Source organism: Hipposideros armiger, unplaced genomic scaffold, assembly GCF_001890085.2.
Source record: "Hipposideros armiger isolate ML-2016 unplaced genomic scaffold, ASM189008v1 scaffold_288, whole genome shotgun sequence".
Classification (NCBI taxonomy): domain Eukaryota; kingdom Metazoa; phylum Chordata; class Mammalia; order Chiroptera; family Hipposideridae; genus Hipposideros; species Hipposideros armiger.
The window spans coordinates 795,001-803,858 of NW_017731638.1; positions in this window are offsets into that span (position 1 = coordinate 795,001).

The window sequence follows — 8,858 nt, forward strand, 5'->3', positions numbered from 1 at the left end:
GGGAACAGTGCTGTAATCAGAAAGATCAGAGTGGGAAAACACATAAAGGTTTTCAGAAAGTACAGCACATTCAAGGGATTGCAAGAAGTCCAGAATGGTAGTTATGATATTAAGGAAGAAGATGGTGAATGACGAAGCTGGTGAAGGTGGCAGGAAACCCATCATGAAGTACTTTGTGAATCATACAGAAAATATTATTCTGAAAATAGGGAAGTAATGAGCAGCCAATGAAGGATATTAAAGAGGTCTTGTAATCACATTTTCTTTCCTTTTTTTTTTTTAAGAAAATTCACTTTGATAAAAGTGTGGGGCACACCAGAAAGCATTAGACTTGGAGGAAGAGAAGCTGGTGGGAAAGAATAAAATTGAAGGCAAAGACTTCACTCAATAATTGGGACATAACTTGGGTTTCTGTTTGAATCTATGCCACTGGACTGTACTTTTTTTTTCAATCTCAAATAAATGCTTGTGGCTTCTAAAAAAAAAAAAAGAAAAGAAAAAGAAAACAACCTGAAGGCAAGGAAACAATTGGGTTGTTATACCAACATGGGTAACAATCCAAACAAACCAGTTAATAACTGATGAGGGAAAGAACTAAGGCATGGGAGCTCTGAAACATATTTATAAAATTTAATTTTATATAAGGGCAAAGAGAAGTTTCCTGTAAAAAATTCTAGCAGAATAAATAAGTTAAGGGGGAAAAGAGAGAAAACAACAGAAGACCCACTCAAATAAGCCTGAAAACCAAAGTTTCACAGCATGAAAAATCAAGTGCTAGTAAATAGAAAATTAAAGTCAGATAAATGTATTGGATAGAGCGTTCTGAAAAAGGCTTCAAAATATGTATGTGTAGAATTTTCAAAGAGATAAATGAAAGTGTAATTTCCATTAAAAAAAAGAACCAGAAATAAGTAGAAATTAAATCAAAACATATGAAAAGGGACCAACTGGAAATCGTACAAATGAAAATGTAGTCATTGAAATAAAAAATAAAATTCAATAAATGAAATAAACTCTGGACTAGAATAGTTAAAAAAAAGAGTAACTGTAGTGATGTAGTAACACAGGACTCAGCACCAAGAGATACGGAGATAAAAATATGAAATAGCAATTACTGTTTTTGTTTGCTTGTTTTGTTTTTTTAATTGGAGAATTAGGAGAGGGGAACAGTGTTGCGGAATTGAGGAAGAGGGCCAGCCAAGTTGCTGTTCTTCAATCTTCATTGTGGAGGGTGCCAGTCACCATCTGGCGGCGCGTCAGCAGCTCATGGCCTCTAAGCTCAAGGTGCTGTGTTCAATCTTAGTTGTAGGTGGGCGTAGGCACCATCCCATTCAGGAGTCAAACCAGCAGCCTTGTTAAGAGCACACGCTCTATCCACTGAGCCATCTGGGTGGCAGCTCAGCTCAAAGTGCCGAGTTCAGTCTTAGTTGCGGGCGGGCATAGCCCCCCGTCGAACAGGAGTTTTATTGTTAGGAGTACATGCTCTCACCAGCTGAGCCTTCCTGCCACCTGTTGGCAGCTCAGCGGCAGCTCAGCTCGGGTGCAGCGTCACTGGCCCATGTGGGAATTGAACTGGAGGCCCTGTTGCTCAGAGCTCACACACTCTTAAGCTAACTCTTAACCAACAGAGCCAATAGGCCAGCCCGCAATTACTGTTTACTGAGGAAATATTGGATGGTTCCAACAAGTGTCTAATAAGTCTTCCCATAGAAGAAAATGGCTGAGTATGGCAGAGAAGTAATAAATACCACAGAATATTCCAAATTAAAAAAAAATTGAAAGTGTCAAGTAAGATAAATAACAATAAAGTTACATCTAGATGCATCACAGTGAAAGTTTAGTCCAGCAAAGACAAGGAAAACTCTTCAAAACCTGCCAGGAGAAAAATATATTGCTTTAAAATGAATGAAAATTAGGTTGACTGATGACTTCCTATTTAGAAACAACAATAAATGCCAAAGCCAGTGGAATGATACTTTCAAGGCACTGAGGGAAAATAATTACCAACCTAGTATTCTATATCCAGGTGTATTATCATTTAAGCTTGAGGTGTAGAAAAAAGAAAAAAAAACATAAAAAACTAGGAGAGCTTACCTAGAACCCCCTAAAACCACCATTAAATAATGTTCTTAAGCAAGAAGAAAAGTGAATTCAGGTTGAAGGCAAGGGATAATAAAAATAACAGCTTAGAATTACTGAGTATTTAGTCTCTGCTGAGCACAGTCCTGAGTGATTATTAGTTTCATTAATCCTTATACACACCCAATAAGATAGGTGCTATTATTACCTCCATTCTATAATTGAGAGAAACCATTCACAAGAAAGGTATATAACTTTCCCTCTGCTATGAACTGGCAGGCATGGGGCTCGAACCTCAGCAGCCTGGCTCTAGGAGACACATGTTTAAATACTGTACACACTGCCCCAACAGAAACAAGGAAGAACAAGAGAAATTGATGGAACATAATGCTGAATGTAATTATTAGATGTAAAAATAACATTTTTTTAAATGCTTGTAAAAATGTTGATCAAAGACAAAGAAATGGAGACTGAAGACAACTCTTGCTGTTTAGGGCAGTAGTTAGAGGGAAATACAGAACAGAGGCATTGACTTCAGTATTTATATGCTGAGAGGCAGATTTATCATAAAGGGGTTGCCTGAAGGGGAGAAAAGAATGTAGATGGAGCAAAGTGTCCGGGGCAGCAGGAGGAACTTAAAACCAAGGCACAGGAAGCCTGTCCTGATTATTCCTCCATTCTTGGATTCCCATGACCTTTAGGCCCTTAATCACTCTCGTTAGCATGTAATTATAGACTGAAGGCCTCTTGTTTTTATTTCCATACATACTATCCTCTTGTTACCTTCTCTCCACACCCCCCCCCCCCCCCCCCCCAACCACTGGTTGTTCCCCCAACGCCATCTATCCCCTCATTCCCAGCTGTTCCCCCCGCAAGTAAACGGTAATCTCCTTGAGGTGAGGAATTACACTTTACAGCTTCTGCTTCTTTATGTCTTTCTAGTGTCTACCACAATTCAGGGAGAAAAAAAAGTAAGTCATTCCAATTGAATGATTGACCAATTATGAAGCTGCAATCCATTCTACAGGAATCACTTGATTATCTATGTGAGATATGTCATGTAAGGAGAACAAAATTTTTCAAATTATTCATATTTTTATAGACCCTATGTATATTTCAAGAAAGTTAAATAGTTTAATTAAAATAGTAGAAATCTTGGAAACATATGTTTGGTCCATAGGACTAACCATTCTTAACTCTTTGGGATTAAAGTATTTATTTCCTCTGATAAATGTCTCCAGGAGCTATAAAAATGTATAATAGGCTTGCTTCAGACCTAACATCATCTGGTTCTTGGACATTCTCCCACCCCTGAGCAGCTTCCACTGACTTAAGTCTAAACTTGAAGACCCCAGAAATGAGCCTATGGAGAAAAACTCCCTTTTTGAGAAGAGCATAGACATTTCTCTCGGGTAAATCTGTTATAAAATCTTTTGAGAACTCTTCTAAGCTCACAGTCTCTTATTCTTCACTCTGCATTCTCCCAGCTCAGTCAGCTGTGTTCTAACATATAGTTAGTCATAAAATACTCCTGTTGAGTGTGAAGTTGAGAGAATCTACACTGGAGGCTTCAATCCAACGGCTTGGCCCCTCTCCCTCTTCACTAACTTTAGCAAGATTACCTCTGGGGGGGAATCTAATTTAGTCTCTAAGGTCTCTTTGAGGCTGCTGGCCAAAGTGATTCCAAGTGACTTTTTTTCTTTTCTTTTTCCTCTAAATTTCCAACATCTTGCTGCACTGTATGTAGTGTGTTTATTGGTGCCTCGGACCTTCTTAGAGTTTACTCAGCTCGCAGGAGACCTGCTGATCATCTCTGGTCCTATGGTCAGAGGGACCTAAGCAGTGGCTAGGAAATCACTTCCCTAGCTGTCTCCAAACTCCCCTGTTGGCTCTCTAATCTGACCTACCAAATGAGCTCAGGTAGGGAATTAGGGACCAAAAGATGGTGTCCCTCATCACCAACATGTTAATCTGTACAACCAATGAGCACTGCCAAGAATGCCCTGTAGCTTCCAAGAATACTTCCTGAGATCCATGGGCATGGCTGGCAAAGTGACCTCCAGGATCTGCTAGCTTCCGAAAGCCCATGGGCAAGTACTCCGTGGACCTCATACTCCTGGAAATGATCGCCTACATCCATCTAGATGCCCCATGGACTCCGCTAGCTCCCTCCAAAGGTCCCCTGTGGGCTCTTCAGGCTTTTTGTTTTTCCAGAATGGCATTGTGCTTCAGCAGCTACCCTGCCCACTGTGCCAATTTGTCAGGAGCTGAGTTGAGCTGAAGAGAGCTGAGCTATACCAGGTGTCAGAGTAGTTGCCTGACACAAAAAACCAAGATGAAAGCAGCAGTGAAGCCTTTAATCACTTACTACAATAGCATAAACAAGAGGCTTCTGGATCGGGAGGGTGATTTTAAGGGGGAGATGAGTGAGGGAACCTCTCCCTGGTGTTTCCCAAAATCATAAGCGGTTGAGACTGATTTTTTAAATGAAGAGTCTGTCATTTTGGGAGGAAACACCTTCCTATCAATGATTGTATTTGATTCTCATAATAGCCCTCTGAGATAGGTTTTAAAATGTGATCCAAAAGGGAATTATCACATAAAATTAGGCATTTTGTCAAAGTAAGTGTACAGATACCCAACAAATCAGTGACAGGGTTAACTTGCATTTTATTTCATTTAAAGTCACAGGGCTATTACATATTAACATAGATTAAACCATGGATATATAAGGATTGTATAGATACTATGATCTGTATTATGAATCACTAGGTTCCTTTTGAATGAAAAGTTACTTGCGAATTTAAGTTTTCCACCTAGTGCATTTTGCTGGATTATTCAAGTATAATATTTTTCAAAACCAATCTAAAATTTATTCTGTAATTTTGGAGAAAATCTTTAATTGGTTTCTCCATCTCTCTAGGGATAGCCTTTTAAATTAAGAAATACCTTCATTAGGCCTATAATGTGTGGTAAATGATACAAAACATTTAAAAATATATAACATATGCTGTTAATAAAGTTGATATCCACAGCCTATGAGATAGTAGGCTCTATATTTTTCTGACTTAAGCAATGAAATCATATTTATCAACATGGGGAGCCCCAGAGGCATTCAGAGGAATCCTTGTAGGTCAGGCTATGACTTGAGCTAATGAGTTCACTTTCTTCCAGGGACAGCCGAGGACACCCGAGTTTGACAGGTGCATCTTTTAGTCTTGCTTCCTGGCTCAGTTGTTCACTAAAAGCAGTTGCCATCTGGCACCAGGCAACTTGGGGGTCCCTTTTTATGGAAATGATGCTGTTCCTTACAGCCACATCCCCCAAGTCCAGTAAAGGGGTTACTTCATTAAGCTCTGTGGCTATAAGTACAGTGACTGAATTTGCTAAACACCTACTTGGGAATCTGTTCTGACAAGTGTGATTAGACAAGTTTAGAAATTGCACCTGAAATTTGTGGTTGTAGAATTACTAACATTTATTTTGCCTATAGTTTACTGGTGTTTATTTAGGATACTGTTCATTCAATTTACTTTGAGTCCTGAATTGTTTTTCCGTTAACATAAGTTGCTACTCTGTGGAACCAGCAGAGGGTAGAAAAGAGCATCCTTTGGTCTACATGGTAGTAGGTGATCTCTACAAGCTACCTGCCCCTGATGCTTTGTCCCATTTAGTTGTTACAACAATCCTATAAAGTTAGTACTTTCATTACACTGATTTTTACAACAGAAGAAACTGAGGCATAAGGAGTTTTATTTGGCATAATGCAAGGTCATGCCTTGGACGTGGCATGCTTGGCTGCAGACCCCGAAAGTCTGATCCTATGAATCACATTCTTAATTACTGTACTATATCACCTCTATTTAATACTTCCTGGATGCTGGTTATGCACTGAATACTCACCATGGCGACCCACACATAAATGCTTGAATATATTGGGTTGTTGGAAAAGTCATGATGCATTTTTGCAATGAAAAACATAGAAAAAATATGTCATGACTTTTCTGACAACCCAATAAATCACTGTATAGTTTGGCAAATTTTACAGAGCTGATACCCTGCTGCAGAGCTCATTGGGCAGGCCATAACTAACTGACGGTGTGACTCCAGGTATCATTAGGTCAGTATCCTGCTCTGTACAATGGCCACAGATAGAGGCAGTCCCTCACCGAGAGGTTAATGATATAGTGAATCAGGTTAGCAGGCCTCATAAGCTCTTCCCTGGGAATAAGCCAGGTGCTTGAGGAAGCTGAATGGGTCTTTCATCAATTAGGGCAATTTGGGGCAAATTCATTCCTATGACCTACATGTTCACCTAGCAGGCCCAGAACCCCAACACCTGCCCATCCCAGGTAACACTGTGAGCCTCCTGCCCTCCTAGCCTCCTGTGGTTTATTGTGGTGAGCTGACAGTTCCAGCAAGAGAACTAGCTCACTCCTAATAAGGTTGTGGGGTGTTTTTGTTTTTTGTTTTTTGTAATTTCTTAAAAGTTAAAAAGTCTAACAGTAAAGCAAGTCCATGTTATGATCTGCTTGTTTTACTCTTTCTAATGTGCAGGTTTTAATATTGCAACCCATTTTATAATTTATTCTCCTACTCATTCACAGAATATGTACTGAGAATATACCATATGCACGGAACTGTGGCATCTAATATGAGATACTGCGGCCCCTAATTTGTGGGATGGCCAGGAAGAGAAAACTTAATAATTTGCTCTTGTGCAGAAGTTACTAAACATTTTAACTTGTTTTTAATGGGAGGAAAGGGAATTTACAGTTCTAGAAAACTACCATGGTTTAGGCATGGTAATATGTCATTTACATAATCCTCACTTTAATATTATGAAATTGATATTAATTTTTCATTATTACTTATTATTTACAAATAAAAAGAAATGAAAGCTCAAGAAGGTAAGAAGGCAGGTACAAGGGCACGCAGATAAGGAAGGCTGAGCACGCTGGCTCCAGAAGCTCGTGTTTCTGTCAATGACTAGAACTTCCTTCTCATTCTAGCAATGCTGAGGCTAGATTGTGTGTAATAATTGTCAAAAAGAGACACTGAGGAAGTAATAACCTTGAACCTTAATCCATAAGACCCAGGATCATTAGAGAGAAACTTGAAGAGAATGGGCTGTGACGCAGTTGTGTTTGAGCTCCTGCATAGAGTGCACTTATCAGTAATTCACATTCTATTATTCTTTTCCCAGTCAGAATTCAAAAGATAAGGATTGCTAGATAGATAGATAGATAGATAGATAGATAGATAGATAGATGATAGATATAGATAGATGATGATAGATAGGTGATAGATAGATAGATGATAGATAGACAGATAGATGATAGATGATAGATAGATAGATAGATAGATGATAGATGGATGATAGATAGAGATAGGTCAAGATAAGATAGGTAGATAAACAGATAGATAATGGTGTTAGAGAGGGATGGAAAGCAATGGGAGGTTCATAATTAAATTTAGGAAGATAATTGGATGTTTAAATCTAAAAGTGACTTTGGGGGTTTGCTCATTGAATCTTATTGACTATAACACATGTTCTCCAGCACATGCCAGTCCAGGGATAAAAACAGAGCCGTAGTAATTTTATCTCTCTGGTTACCACTTGCATTTGATCTAAGGAAGTCAACAGCCCCACTGTTTCTGAGAGGTATACAGATATTTTACCCTTGGTAATTGAAGCCCTCTTCAAGGACTTTGAGCCTCTGCCAATTCCAAGGGCTCCACCCTCCATGAAGCCGCATGCAGTTGCATCCCCACAGCTGCCCTTGCCCACCCGAAACCCAGGCACCTCCTGAGACCCCATCGCAGGAAGAGGGCACGTAATTCCTGGAGCCACAGTCCCCAGGAGTTGAGAGACTTCTAAGGTATGTATATGGTTGTGCCCAAGGTTGCACAGTAAGCTCCTTTACTTTTCTTTGACAAAAAACTACATGTGTTTAGGGGGAAGCTAAGGACCGTAGAGAATATCAATATTAGAGCATACATTAGAACCCTGAAAGTCAGTGTTTGCTAGGCAAGTGATGTTTGTCTGTTTGTCTGTATTAAAGTAAACATTGACTCCTCAAAGACAGGTCCTGGCATTTGCACACCCAGGACCCAGCACCTGTTCACAGTATGTGTCCAATACATGTTGAGCAGAAATGAACTTTCCTTAAGACACTTCCTCTGAACCCTGCATGGCTTGTTGGTAATCAACATTGTATGCCTTATTTCAAGTAACAGTCCTCTTAATTGATCTCCATAGTGACGAGTGGAGTCTCCTTTTCATCATTCGGCAAATGATGTCCCAAAGCCTCATGCTAATGGTTCCTGCAGCATTGCGAACTCAGGGTATTTTCTTGGAACTTTTCACTCATGGCACTATGAGGGATGAATTGCAATTCAGAGGGAGGAACAGAAGGGGAACTGCATATGCATGCAGGAGTCCACCATCCCCCAATTCTTCATCCTAAGTAAGACCAATCCAGTCAGATGAGGATAAAAATGGGGAAAAGACCCAATATATTCCACACAGTCATTTTGTCAGTGCTAAGGGAAAAAAATCATCTAAAGAAGAAACCAAAAGCCAACACCTCTGGAGGAAGATTTTGAATTATCAGGCTGATGGTCACAACACCTTCTGTAAGATAACATTTTATCTCCTTCTTTATAGTGAATACTTGGTTATAAATAAGTGGAAAACTACAAGTCTTGATATCTGAACACAAGGGCTTGACCCTTCTGGTTTCCTTTTCTAGTTTATCTACACACACACACACACA